This window comes from Carcharhinus amblyrhynchos, unplaced genomic scaffold (assembly GCF_965287045.1).
Source record: "Carcharhinus amblyrhynchos unplaced genomic scaffold, sCarAmb.v2.hapA scaffold_43, whole genome shotgun sequence".
Taxonomy (NCBI): domain Eukaryota; kingdom Metazoa; phylum Chordata; class Chondrichthyes; order Carcharhiniformes; family Carcharhinidae; genus Carcharhinus; species Carcharhinus amblyrhynchos.
Window position 1 is genome coordinate 681,685 of NW_027649784.1, and position 12,787 is coordinate 694,471.

Genomic DNA, 12,787 nt, shown 5'->3' on the forward strand with positions numbered 1-12,787 from the left:
CTTTTCCCTATTCCTCAAGAACGGCAATATATAGCCATGTGCACTCATCCCAGCACCCGGGCTGTGTTTGTTTTATTTATTAGTCGCAGGTAGGCTTACATTAACGCTACAATGAAGTTACTGTGAAATTCCCCTAGTCGCCACACTCTGGCGCCTGTCCAGGTAACACTGAGGGAGAATTTAGTGCCTTAACCAGCAGGTCTTTCAGACTGTGGGAGGAAATCAGAGCATTGGGGGGGGCCAAGCTGGGAATCGAACCCGGGTCCCTGGCGCTGTGAGACAGCAGTGCTAGCCACCGTGTGACCTCCAAATAAATTATATTAAGTAAATTGATAAATGATAAATTCATTAGCTGGATGTGGGTGTCACTCTTGCCCCTGAGAAGATGGTGGCCGAGCTGTCTTTGCAATGTAACTGAGTGACTTGCTGTGACATTTCATTGATAAATAAAGTTTAAACTGTGTCATATGTAGGCTTGCATTAACACTGCAATGAAGTTACTGTGAAAATCCCCTAGTCGCCACACTCCAGCACCTGTTTGGGCTAACACCGAGGGAGAATTTAGCACCCTAACCAGCATGCCTTTAGGACTGTGGGAGGAAGCGGGAGCACCTGGAGGAAATCCATACAGACACGGGGAGAACATGCAAACACCACGTAGACAGTGACCCAAGCCGGGAATCGAACCAGGGTCCCTGGCGCTGTGAGGCAGCAGCACTAACCACTGTGCCACCCTGCCCGCCCATTTTGGAGGTCACTTAATATTGGGCCGCATTGTGGGTCTGAATTCACTTCTTAGCCTGTTGGAGTGAGGAGGGTAGATTTCTTGTTCTGAAGGACATCGGTGAAGCAGATGGATTTTTATACAGCCTGTATCTTTTTATTCCAGATTTTTACAACATCCTTTTTATTCCAGATATATTTAATTCACTAAATTTAAATTTTCTCGGTGGGCTTTGTTTTCAGTGCAGGTTTTTAGATTATTAGCCCAGGTAATTACTGGGTCAGCATCATAACACCTGTTTTCCTACACTGCTTTGAAGTTGCAGAGTTGCTTGTCCCGTTGTAGCCAAGGCTGAAAGTTTAGTTCGTAGCAAAATAGCAGACCAGATACTGAACCTCACCATCTTCTGGCTGGGAGGAAAGAACCCTATTGTGCAAAAGGAGGCCATTTGGCCCATCAAGTTTCCACTGACCACAATCTCACCCTGGCTCTATCCCCATAACCCCACATATTTCCCCTAGCTGATCTCCCTGACACTCTGGAGCAATTTAGCATAGCCAATCCACCTAACCCAGACATCTTTTGAGTGTGGGAGGAAACCCATGCAGAGAACGTGCAGGCTCCGCACAGGCAGTGACCCAAGCTGGGAATCGAATCCGGGTCCCTGGCGCTGTGAGGCAGCAGTGCTAACCGCTGTGCTACTGTGCAGCCCGGGTACGCTGAGGAAGAATTTAACACGGCCAATCCACCTAACCAGCGCGTCTTTCAGATCGTGGGAGGAAACTGGAGCTAACCCACGCAGACAACGGGAGAATGTGCAGACTCCACGCAGACGGTGACCCAAGCTTGTAATCAAATCCGGGTCCCTGGTGCTGTGAGGCAGCAGTGCTAACGCTGTGCCGTCCCAGAGTGTTATCCTAGAGGGTTGGATGAATCTATTTGACCAGAGCTAAGGAATAAACTGCATTTCTGTGCAGTCTATAAGTCACCAAGTCATGGGAAGGCTGTGGGGGAACAAATCTGCAGGGAGATTACAGGTAAGTGCAAACATTATAGAGCAGTCCTAATGGGGGACTTTCCCTACCACTGTCCAGTCTATAGTTCAGGTAATTAAAGGGCAGTGAGGAGCGAGAGTTTCTGGAGTGTGTTGAGTAGAATTTTCTGCAGCTGTTTGTGTCCAGTTCAACAAGAAAGGAGTCACGGCTGGACCTGGTTCTTGGAAATGAGTTGGCCAACTCTCAGTGGGGGAGCATTTAGGAAACAGTGATTATTTTATTACAAGGTTGAAAATTTCACTAGCAAAGGACAATGGGAGAAGCCAAGATGAGGAGGAATTTCTTCAGCCCGAGCATGGAACTCTTTGCCGCAGAAGGCCGTGGAGGCCGGGTCATTGAGTGTCTTTAAGACAAAGATAGATAGGTTCTTGATTAATAAGGGGATCAGGTGTTAAGGGGAGAAGGTAGGAGAATGAGAATCATATCAGCTGTGGTAGAGTGGCGGAGCAGACTCGATGGGCCAAGTGGCCTAATTCTGTTCCTATGTCTGATGGCAATGCAGAGTAAGAATAATCAACTGGGGGGGAGGAAGAGATGACTTCAATGTGGCAGGAACAGAGCTGGGTCAGATGGATTGGAGAGATTGGAACCAAAGGTTGGAAAGATCCACAGCAGAACAATGGGCTGCCTTCAAAGAAGAAAGGGTTTGGGTGCACTCAAGGTATATCGTCTCAGAAGGTTGGACAAACTCATCGCGGGCATCCTGGATGAGAAAGGAGTGGGTGTTAACATAAAGGAAAAGTGTGCTTCTGGCGGGTGTCGGGTAGAAAATACAATTGAGAACCAAACCGAATGTCGGAGGCTCACAGAGAGAGGTGGAGAAGCAAAGAGAAGGGGCGTCCCAAAGTCTTCTATCGGCACACTAATAGGCAAGGACAGACAAGTAGGTGGCAAGGGCAGATACGTGGCAGATGAAACCCAATGCGAGCAAAATGAGTTGATTTTGGTAAGAGAAAGTGGGGAGACTATATGAAATAAGGGGTATAACTCCAAAGGTGGGGAGGGTGCAGGAACGGAGGAACCTGGTTAGAAATAAGCATAAATCATTGAAGGTGGCAGGAAGGTGGAGAGAGCAGTTAATAAAGTATGTAGTTCCCTGGGCTTTATTAATAGAGGATTAAGGGTACCAAGAGCAAGGAGGTCATGCTGAACTTGTATAAAAACACTAGATTAGAATAGATCCCTACAGTGCAGAAGGACGCCATATGGCCCGTCGAGTCTGCACCGCCAACATCCAGGCCCTATCCCCGTAACCCCACATATTTACCCTGCTAATCCCTCTATCCTAGCAGTTAGACCTCAGCTGGAATATTGTGTATGGTTCTGGACTCCAGCATGTGAACGCATTAGTGCAGAAGAGGTTCACAAGAATGGTCCAGGGGTGCAAAACTTTAGTTATGAGGTTAGATTGGAGAGATTGGGACTGTTCTCCTTGCAGAACAGAATCATGTTAGGTTCGCAAGGGGAAGTGGATAATTATTGTCTGTCTTGTCTAGATTCCCAGTTCCCACAAACCCAAAAGTAAATCTCTGGTGTGGTCAGGTTTCTAATTGTGAACTTTTATCCATGTTTACAGTGAAATAAGCCAGAGTGCTTTGTGAACCATTAAAGGGATTACGATCAGACCAATTCACCTCTCGCTAGCCACTCAGAACAACACATCTTGGGGAGTCTCCAACACCGGCAGTAGGTTGGGGACCTGACCTGTGGTCAAGGTATGTGAAACGCTCTTATTTTATGTTGTGTTTTAGATATTGGTACAGGTGCACTAGTTTTGACCCCCCCTTCCCCTGCTACTTTTCCATATACTCGGCACACACCTCAGACTCCCCCCTTTTCAGACATGACATTCTGCACTCATGAGAGTGCTCACCCCGATATTCCTTCCCATGAGTCGTACCTACCTTATAACAAAGGCCAACCCTGTTGGGCGTTAACCTGGTGTTGTGAGACTACTTACTGTCTTTACCCCAATCCGACACCGGCATCTCTACACAGTTAAACATGACCTTGATCTTAAGTGAAAATGTAAATTGTTTACTTTTCCCACTGCACCTTCAATTCCAAGATCCTCCTCCCCCCCAATCTCCACATGACTCTTACCCTCTGTTGCATTTCTATTTCCTGTTAATACCACTCATTCCATATCCGTCCTGACTTTCTTCACTAGTGTTAGTTTGATTTGTGTCAGATCCTTCTCTTTTGGCTTTAAGTTCTATTTATCCGCAGCAAATTTTGTGACGCGCTTAATTTTCAGTGTGTGAATGTATTTTTGGACTCTCTCCATTTCCTGTTTGAGAACTCCCCAGTGCAGAGCTCCAGTTTTGTTTGCTGTCCACTGTCCTCTGGATCTCACTTGGATTTTGACTTATCAACTGCAGCATTAAGCTCAGCTGGTCAACTTTAATTTCTGGTGATATTTGGTGGGGAGAAAAAGGGGAAGGTTGTGGGGTAAGATCTCCCCACCTCTCTTTGGGTGGGAGAGCAGGATTTTTAACATTTGGGTGTGGCACAGTGGTTAGCACTGCTGCCTCACAGTGCCAGGGAGCTAGATTTGATTCCCAGTTTGGGTCACTGTGTGGAATCTGCACGTTTTCCCCTGTCTGCATGGGTTTCCTCTGGATGTTCTGGTTTCTTCCCACAGTCGGAAAGACGTGTTGGTTAGGGTGCATTGACCCGAATAGGCGTTGGACTGTGGCGACTAGGGGAATTTCGCAGTATCTCCATTGCAGTGTTGATGTAAGTCTTACTTGTGACTAATGTTCTAGGGGACCTGGGTTCAAAACCTGCCATGGCAGATGGTGGAATTTGAATTCAATTAAAAAATCTGGAATTAAGAATTTACTGATGACCCGTTGTCATCATGAAAAACCCATCTGGTTCCCTTTAGGGAAGGAAATCTGCTGACCATTCGGCCCATCTCTCAACAAGATGAGTTGTCCCATCAATTTCTTTAGTCAACTCGACCAGAAACCAATTATCTTTATTCATTGAACATGGCTGGCTCATTTATTGGTTATCCGCTGGCTGGGCCAGCATTTATTGCCCATCCCTAGTTGGCCTGAGCTGAGTGGCTTGCTAGGCTGCTTCAGGAGGAGTTGAGAGTCAATCACATTAGCTGTGGCTCTGGAGTCACATGTAGGCCAGACCAGGTAAGGACGGCAGATTTCCTTCCCTAAAGGGAACCAGATGGGTTTTTTCTGACAATGGGTCATCAGTAGATTCTTAATTCCAGATTTTTTTAATTGAATTCAAATTCCAGCATCTACCATGGTGGGATTCGAACCCGGGTCCCCCAGAACATTAGCTGAGTTTCTGGATTAATAATCTAGCGATAATACCGCTAGGCCATCGCTTCCTGTCATCTACCTGGCCATTTGCCTCACTGTTTGTTATTCCTGCAGCAGTTGCTATTCTAAGAGATTTCTTGTTCAGCTAAAGTATTGTACCTGAAGATATTTAGCAAACCGTAAGATAAACTGCAATGAAATGTAGAATATTTTGTTAAGGTGTTACTTGGGCTGCAGTAGGGTGGATTTATTTGTTTTACCTGACTTTCAGTGTTTTGCCACTGCTTGGTTTCTGACCGATGTTTTGTGATATTGTTTCTGGAAAAATTATATTTTTGAACTTTTGTGCATAGTTCACCCTTTTCCTTTTTTCCTTTACTGAGAAAATCCTTACATGTGAAGCATGGGATGGTTAGCGCTGCTGCTTCACAGTGCCATGCCAGGGACCTGGGTTCGATTCCCGGCTTGGGTCACTGTTTGTGCGGAGTTTGCACATTCTACCCCGTCTGCGTGGGTTTCCTCCGGGTGCTCCAGTTTCCTCCCACAGTCCGAAAGATGCGCTGGTTAGGGTGCATTGGCCGTGCTAAATTCTCCCTCAGTGTTACCCGAACAGGCGCGCCAGAGTGTGACAACTAGTAGATTTTCACAGTAGTTTCATTGCAGTGTTAATGTAAGCCTACTTGTGACACTAATAAATAAACTTAAAATGTTTCGTAACTGTCATTGTGCACCCTGAATTTCACTGTTTTAGTTGGGTGCTGAGTATGCCCTTGAAGATGCCAGAGCTCCTGCTTCATCTGAATAGTTTTGTATCACTAAATTTCCAGATCCCCTGCACCTGTTAAGTTAGCTTTTCCCAGAAGTTGAGAAAAAAGACCGGAAATTTTCTGGAGTGCTTGTTGCACTCGCGAGGCTAACACACGAACTGATATTCCAGATGTATAAGCATCTGCAGTTGTTCTCCTGGGAGCAGAGGAGGCCGTGAGGGGATTTGACAAGAGCTGTTTAAAATCCTGAGTTTGATACAAGAGTCATAAAGGTTCACAGCATGGAAGCAGGTCCTTCGGCCCAACTTGTCCATGTCGCCCCCTTTTTTTTAAACTCCTAGTCCTAATTGCCTGCTTTTGGCCCATATCCCTCTATACCCATATTCATACTCATATAGTCAGAGAGTCCTAGAGGTTTGCAGCATGGAAACAGGCCCTTTGGACCAACTTGTCCATGCTGCCTTTTTTTAACCACTAAACTTGTTCAGCATTTGGCCCATAAACCTCAATACCCATCTTACCCATGTAACTGTTAACTGCTTTCTAAAAGATAAAATTGTAGCCACCTCTACTATTGCCTCTGGCAGCTTGTTCCAGATACTCACCATCCTTGGTGTGAAAAAATTGCCCATCTGGACCCTAAACTGATGCCCTCTGGTTTTAAACTCCCCTACATTTGGGAAAGGATGTTGAATATCCAGCTGATCTATGCCCCTCATTTGAACATAAGAACATAAGAAATAGGAGCAGGAGTAGGCCATCTCGCCCCTCGAGTCTGTCCCGCCATTCAATAAGATCATGGCTGATCTGAAGTGGATCAGTTCCACTTACCCACCTGCTCCCCATAACCCTTAATTCGCTTATCGATCAGAAATCTATCTACCCGTGACTTAAACATTTTCAAGGAGGTAGCCTCCATCACTTCAATGGGCAGAGAAGTCCAGAGATTCAGTACCCTCTGGGAGAAGAAGTTCCTCCTCAACTCTGTTCAAAACTGACCACCGCCGCCGCCTCCCCCCCCCCCCCCCCTCCTCCTCCTCCTCCTCCTCCTCCTCCTCCTCCTCCTCCTCTGGAATTTGAGGCTGTGTCCTCGAGGTCCGGTTTCCTTTCTCGGTGGGAAGAATCTCTCTACCTCTACCTTATCTAACACTGTCATTATCTTATATGTCTCTATAAGATCACCCCTCAGCCTTCTAAACTCCGATGAGTACAGGCCCAATCTACTCAGTCTCTCCTCATAAGCTAACCCCCTCATCTCCGGTATCAACCTGGTGAACCTCCTCTGTATTCTGTCCAAGGTCAATATATCCTTTCGCAAATAAGGGGACCAAAATTGCACACAGTACTCCAGTTGCGGCCTCACCAGTGCCCTGTACAGTTGCAGCAAGACCTCCCTGCTTTTATATTCTATCCCCCTCGCTATAAAGGCCAACATTCCATTCGCCTTCTTGATCACCTGCATCTGCAGACTGAGCTTTTGCGATTATTTTATGAACCTCTATAAGATCACCCCTAAGTCGTCTCCTCCTCCGCTCCAGGGAAAAAGTCGCTGTCTATCCAGCCTCTCCTTATAACTCAAACCATCAAGTCCGGGTAGCATCCTAGTAAATCTTTTCTGCACCCTTTCTAGTTTAATAATATTCTTTCTATAATCAGGTGATCAGAACAGTATTCCAAGTGTGGCCTTACCAATGTCTTGTACAACTTCAACACGACGTCCCAACTCCTGTATTCAATGTTCTGACCGATGAAACCAAGCATGCCGAATGCCTCCTTCACCACTCTGTCCACCTGTGACTCCACTTTGAAGGAGCTATGAACATGTACCCTGAGATCTCTTTGTTCTATAACTCTCCCCAGCGCCCTACCATTAACTGAGTAATTCTGCCCTGGTTCGATCTACCAAAATACATCACCTCACATTTATCTACATTAAACTCCATTTGCCATTCATCAACCCACTGGCCCAGTTGATCAAGATCCCGCTGCAGTCTGAGGCAACAATACCACCAATCTTGGTGTCATTAGCAAACTTACTAACCATAATTAGTGAGTAAAGGGAAAGTGTTTCAGTGAATGATGGGTTGGTAGTCATGTTGTTTAAAGTTGACAAACTAACAGTGATTTAATGGAGCAGTTTTTAAGGGAGACTTTGTGCGGAGTTTTGCCAGTTTTTCACCTTTCCTACCTGAGGCACAGATCCTTGCTTGGGCTCTATGTGGATTGAAAGCCAGAGGCGATTGGCAAAGAAACCAGCGGTGAACTGAGGAGAAGTGTTTATGTAGAAATGAGTAGTTAGTATTTGGAATGTGCTGATAAGGTATTGTAAACAGATTTGAATATTGATGAAAAGAGAGACATGTTGTCGAAACTTTCCGTCTCGCACTCATCAGGACAAATGCAAGAATGCCAAATTTCAGACCCTCAAGAATTTTTTTTAGTTTTATTAGTGCCACAAGAAGGCTTGCATTAACACTGCAATGAAGCTACTATGAAAATCCCCGAGCCACCACACTCCGGCGCCTGTTCAGGTAACAGAGGCAGAATTTAGCACGACCAATGTGCCAAAATGGCACTTTTTCTCAGACTCTGGGAGGAAACCGGAACACCTGGAGGAAACCCATGCAAACACGGGGAGAGAACGTGCAAACTCCACACAGACAGTGACCCAAGCTGGGAATGGAACCTGGGTCCCAGGCACTTTGATGCAACAGTGCTCACCACTGTGCCACCCTATATGATAAGATTGATACTGACAGGACGATTGGTTGTGAGTGTTTGAAATTTGACGACAGCGCAGTCAGCGGTGCACTAGTGTAGTCACTTCTGAGGACTCCTCATCAATCAAAGGCTTATTCAGGCCCTGCACTAAATTGTCTATTTTTAAGAAAAGAAACCAGATTGTCATTGTTCCCCCATGCTCCATCCCACCATTAAAATGGCGAGAGCACACTGTGGTTTACACTTTATTTTTGATGATTAATGTTTTGAGGAGAATGAAGGTCTACCAGAGAACCCCACTTTGCTATTGTCAATATTTCTAACTGTCTTAGCTTGACGCACCTCTGTGTGTTAATAACAAGAAACGACAGAGATCAGGCAGGGTCTCCAAGTAAACCGCTTCTTTACGGTATGATCTAATAAAGTGTTTTTGTTTTAAATCGGTTTTTAAAAATTGGAGAATTTGCCTGGATACAGTAGCACTGATGTGCTTCTTGATGCATTCTCAGTGATGCTTACTAGTGCGGTTCTGGGTGCTTACCAGCATGGCTCTGGAATTTAGCACTGAGGCTAAATTCTCCCTCACTCTTACTTGAACAGGAGCCAGAGTGTGGCAACTAAGGGATTTTCTTAGTAACTTCATTGCAGTGTTAATGTAAGCACAGTGATGCTTACCAGCGTGATTTGGGGACTATGGCCCCTCTTTTTGCTTTTGTGAGGTACTGTGCGTGCACCCAGAACCACGCTGGTGCCAGTAATCCTGGAGCAATATTCATTCAGCTGCTTCTGAAAAGTGAGGTGAATGACCCCAAACCAATCACTGTTACGTGTTGCTGGAGAACGAAGACCAGTGTTGATCTTATCTCTCAAGGCTTGTAAATGTTGTCCTTGAGTTCCTCCATGCCTCCTGGTGTCCGAATTAAATAGCTTGTTTGCCAATATCACCACCACATCTCTCCTGATTTGCAAGTGGGTGACAGTGCAGCTATGTGCCAGGGCCCTTTGCCTGGTTACCCCAGTTCATGTGGTTTTTAAACTCTAGTATCAATCATTTGCTGCCTTGTGGTAGGAAATGGTGTACGTGCGTGTACAAATCTGACATTCGGTAAAGGAAATGAAACGATCGCTGTTGACATTTGGAATTGGCCAGATTTTGCTGGCAAGGTGACAAAATTCAGTTCAAGATATGTTGAGCGTGCTTCTACGTCCACTTGCTGTTGCCGCATCCGGTAAGATGATCACCTGCTTCGAAGGAAACAGTTTTGCCAGTGAACCGTTTTGTTTTGTCCACAAGTGGTAATTGTTGGGAAAGGTTAAAATAAACTCATAAGGGATGGCCTCACTGCTCGGTCTGTTTGAAGCGAATTGCGAAACAGCACGTTCGGTGTGACCCCCTAGACTCTTGAGTTGGTGAAATCACGAGACAGAAGAATGGACGTCAGAGAGGTTTACAGCATGGACACAGGCCCTTCGGCCCAACTTGTCATGCCTGTCGAGTTGTTTTGTGCACATTTAAGATTTTGCCCCCTCCTCCCCCCACTTCGATGCCCACAATGCAATACTGCAAGTCAAGTATTAAAACCAAGTCTTCGATTTGAGTTGGTTGGTCAAAATTGCGACATACCACGAAGCTGTGTGTCTGGCAGCGGGCATTACTCATTGGGGAGTATCCTGGCAGGCTCAGGCTATGGGGAAGCCAAGGACAACTTGTTCAGTAACAGCGGTCATGATGCCTGCTAGGGAGGCTTCGAACTGCAGCTGACCGCCTCCTTCTACGTCGGTCTTGTGCAATTCAAAAGCTTTCATTCTCTTCCCCCTCTCTTTGCCTCAGATAATGTCAAATGCAGCAACAGATGCTGTTGCATAATTACTCCTTTGCTGCCTGACAATCTTATTTGGCAAGACTCCCTTTTCCCATCAAGTCAATAGCAGGAAATCGTCAAATGCTTTGCTTATAACTCCAAATCACCCCCCCCTCCAAAAGTTTGTTTACAAATGTCTTTTTTTAAAAACTTCAGAGAGAGGACCTCTAATTAAGATTCACAGCCCGTGCGCAATTGGACAGGTTTGAGTGCGGTGGTTGGCACTGGCCAGGGTTCCTGCTCTCGACTGCAACCCAACTGGTGACTTGTGCAGACGAGTGGATCTTGGGTTGCGGGGCAGGACGGGGCCCTCCTGTTGTTGCTTCACCCACGGATCAATGCGAAGAATGATCACCTGGACCCAGCCTCCTCACTGCTGGACTTTGACCACCAGCCGGAACTGCCAGGAGACCGTTTGAAAGGAATGTCGACGGGGAAAGCAAAATTACTTTTCTTTGTGGACTTTGAAGTTCAGAAATTTGACACCTGATTTTTCCGATCATCTGTTGGAACTTGGTGCCCGATCATCTGTTGGAACTGTCGGCGACGTGGAGAATGGTGGCATTGACTGAACGTCGTGAGGAGGAAGTAAATAAGCATCTAATCGGGTTGTTGCCAGCTGGCAGCCGGCGGATACCTGCAGAGCCGGCCTGCTCTCCGCACTGCAGGGAGAACAGTGTCAGCCTTTCCTACAGCTGAGTGTAGCTACAGAGTCACTTCACTTGTATTGTATCTGAGGCTGGCACCAGCACATCACTTGCAACAGCTGATGGAAGTGAATGTACAGTGGTGAGGGCTGGCTGAAGCCTCGAACCTACAAGCTGATGATCTTGTGGTTGGGAGAGGGGTCCCTGGGCCCTACTCTTAAGAAGAGTGTGCTTACGTCGCAGGGACTGCAGCAGTTCAAGAAGGCAGTCCACCCACCATCTTCTCCAGGGCAGTTAAGGATGGACAATAAATGTTGCCCTAGTCAGTGACGCACATGTCCTGTAAAGGTAGCACAGTGGGTTAGCACTGCTGTCTCACAGTGCTAGGATCTGGGTTCAATTCCCAGCTTGGGTCACTGTCTGGGCTGAGTCTGCACCTTCCCCCTCCCGTGTCTGTGTGGATTTCCTCTTGGTGCTCCGGTTTCCTCCTCTTTCACAGTCTGAAAGATGTGCTGGTTAGGGTGCATTGGCTGTGCTAAATTCTTCCTCAGTGTTACCTGAACAGGCACCAGAGTGTGGCAACTATTGGATTTTCTCAATAACTTCATTGCATTGTTAATGTAAGCTTTACTTATGATTAATAAATAAACTTTACTTTTACTTAAATTATTTTGTATGGGGGGGGGTTGAGGGGAAAGACAGAGTTAGTATCTAGGTCGAATTTATCTGTCACCCAGCATCACTCAAGCTGATCTGTTGATCACCTTCCTGCTTGCTGTTTGTTGGGCCTTGGTAGGAATAAACCTGGCCCGTGCCTGTGGTGTGATTGTGCTAGCTGGGCATTGCCTTGGGGAGTGAGACCTTGAATGAACAGTCTCCCTCCATGGAAAGGACCTGTGCTTGAGCCCTGAGAGATTTCAGCAAGGTTCCTTGCTGACTGTGCACCTGGCATGCTGTGGGGAAAATGTCATCTGCTTTTTTTTATTGAAGGTTTTTCCCATTCTTTCTTTTTAAACAAACAAAGCAGCAAATGCTCGTGGATTTGTACAGTGCCGCATAATCATTTTTCCAAATAGACAAGAGAAGATGAATGCAATGCAGGGATGAGATAGCGAATCTGGTGAACTGGTGCGTCGACAGTAATCTCTCCCTCAATGTCAACAAAACGAAGGAGGTTGTCACCGACTTCAGGAAGTGTAAAGGAGAATGTGCCCCCGTCTGCATCAATGGGGATGAAGTAGAAAGGGTTGAGAACTTCAAGTTTTTAGGTGTCCAGATCATCAACAACCTGGCCTGGTCCCCCCTGTGTCGACACTATAGTTAAGAAAGCCCACCAATGCCTCTCCTTTCTTAGAAGACTAAGGAAATTTGGCATGTCCGTTATGACTCTCTCCAACTTTTACAGGTGCACCATAGAAAGCATCCTTTCCGAATGTATCACAGCTTGGTATGGCTCCTGCTCTGCCCAATCCCGCAAGCTATTTAGCACTAAGACCACAAAAAGTTGTGAATGAAACCCGGTCCATCACTCAAACCAGCCTCCCATCCATTGACTCTGTCTACACTTCCCGCTGCCTCAGGAAAAGCAGCCGGCATAATCAAGGACCCCACGCACCCTGGACATTCTCTCTTCCACCTTCTTCCATTGGGAAAAAAGATACAAAAATTTGAGATCACATACCAACCTTCTCAAGATCAGCTTCTTCCCTGCTGTTGTCAGA

At 46.3% G+C, this 12,787-nt stretch overlaps 1 protein-coding gene across 1 annotated transcript in view; it reads left to right on the forward strand.

Annotated features, from left to right (window-relative positions):
• Window positions 1–12,787, forward strand: part of LOC145337106 (GRB10-interacting GYF protein 2-like) — a 137,597-nt gene that overhangs the window by 46,743 nt on the left and 78,067 nt on the right. Inside the window, 1 exon segment of the mRNA XM_080181863.1 lies at window positions 3,356–3,494. The gene's annotated coding sequence lies outside the window, so the exon portion shown is untranslated.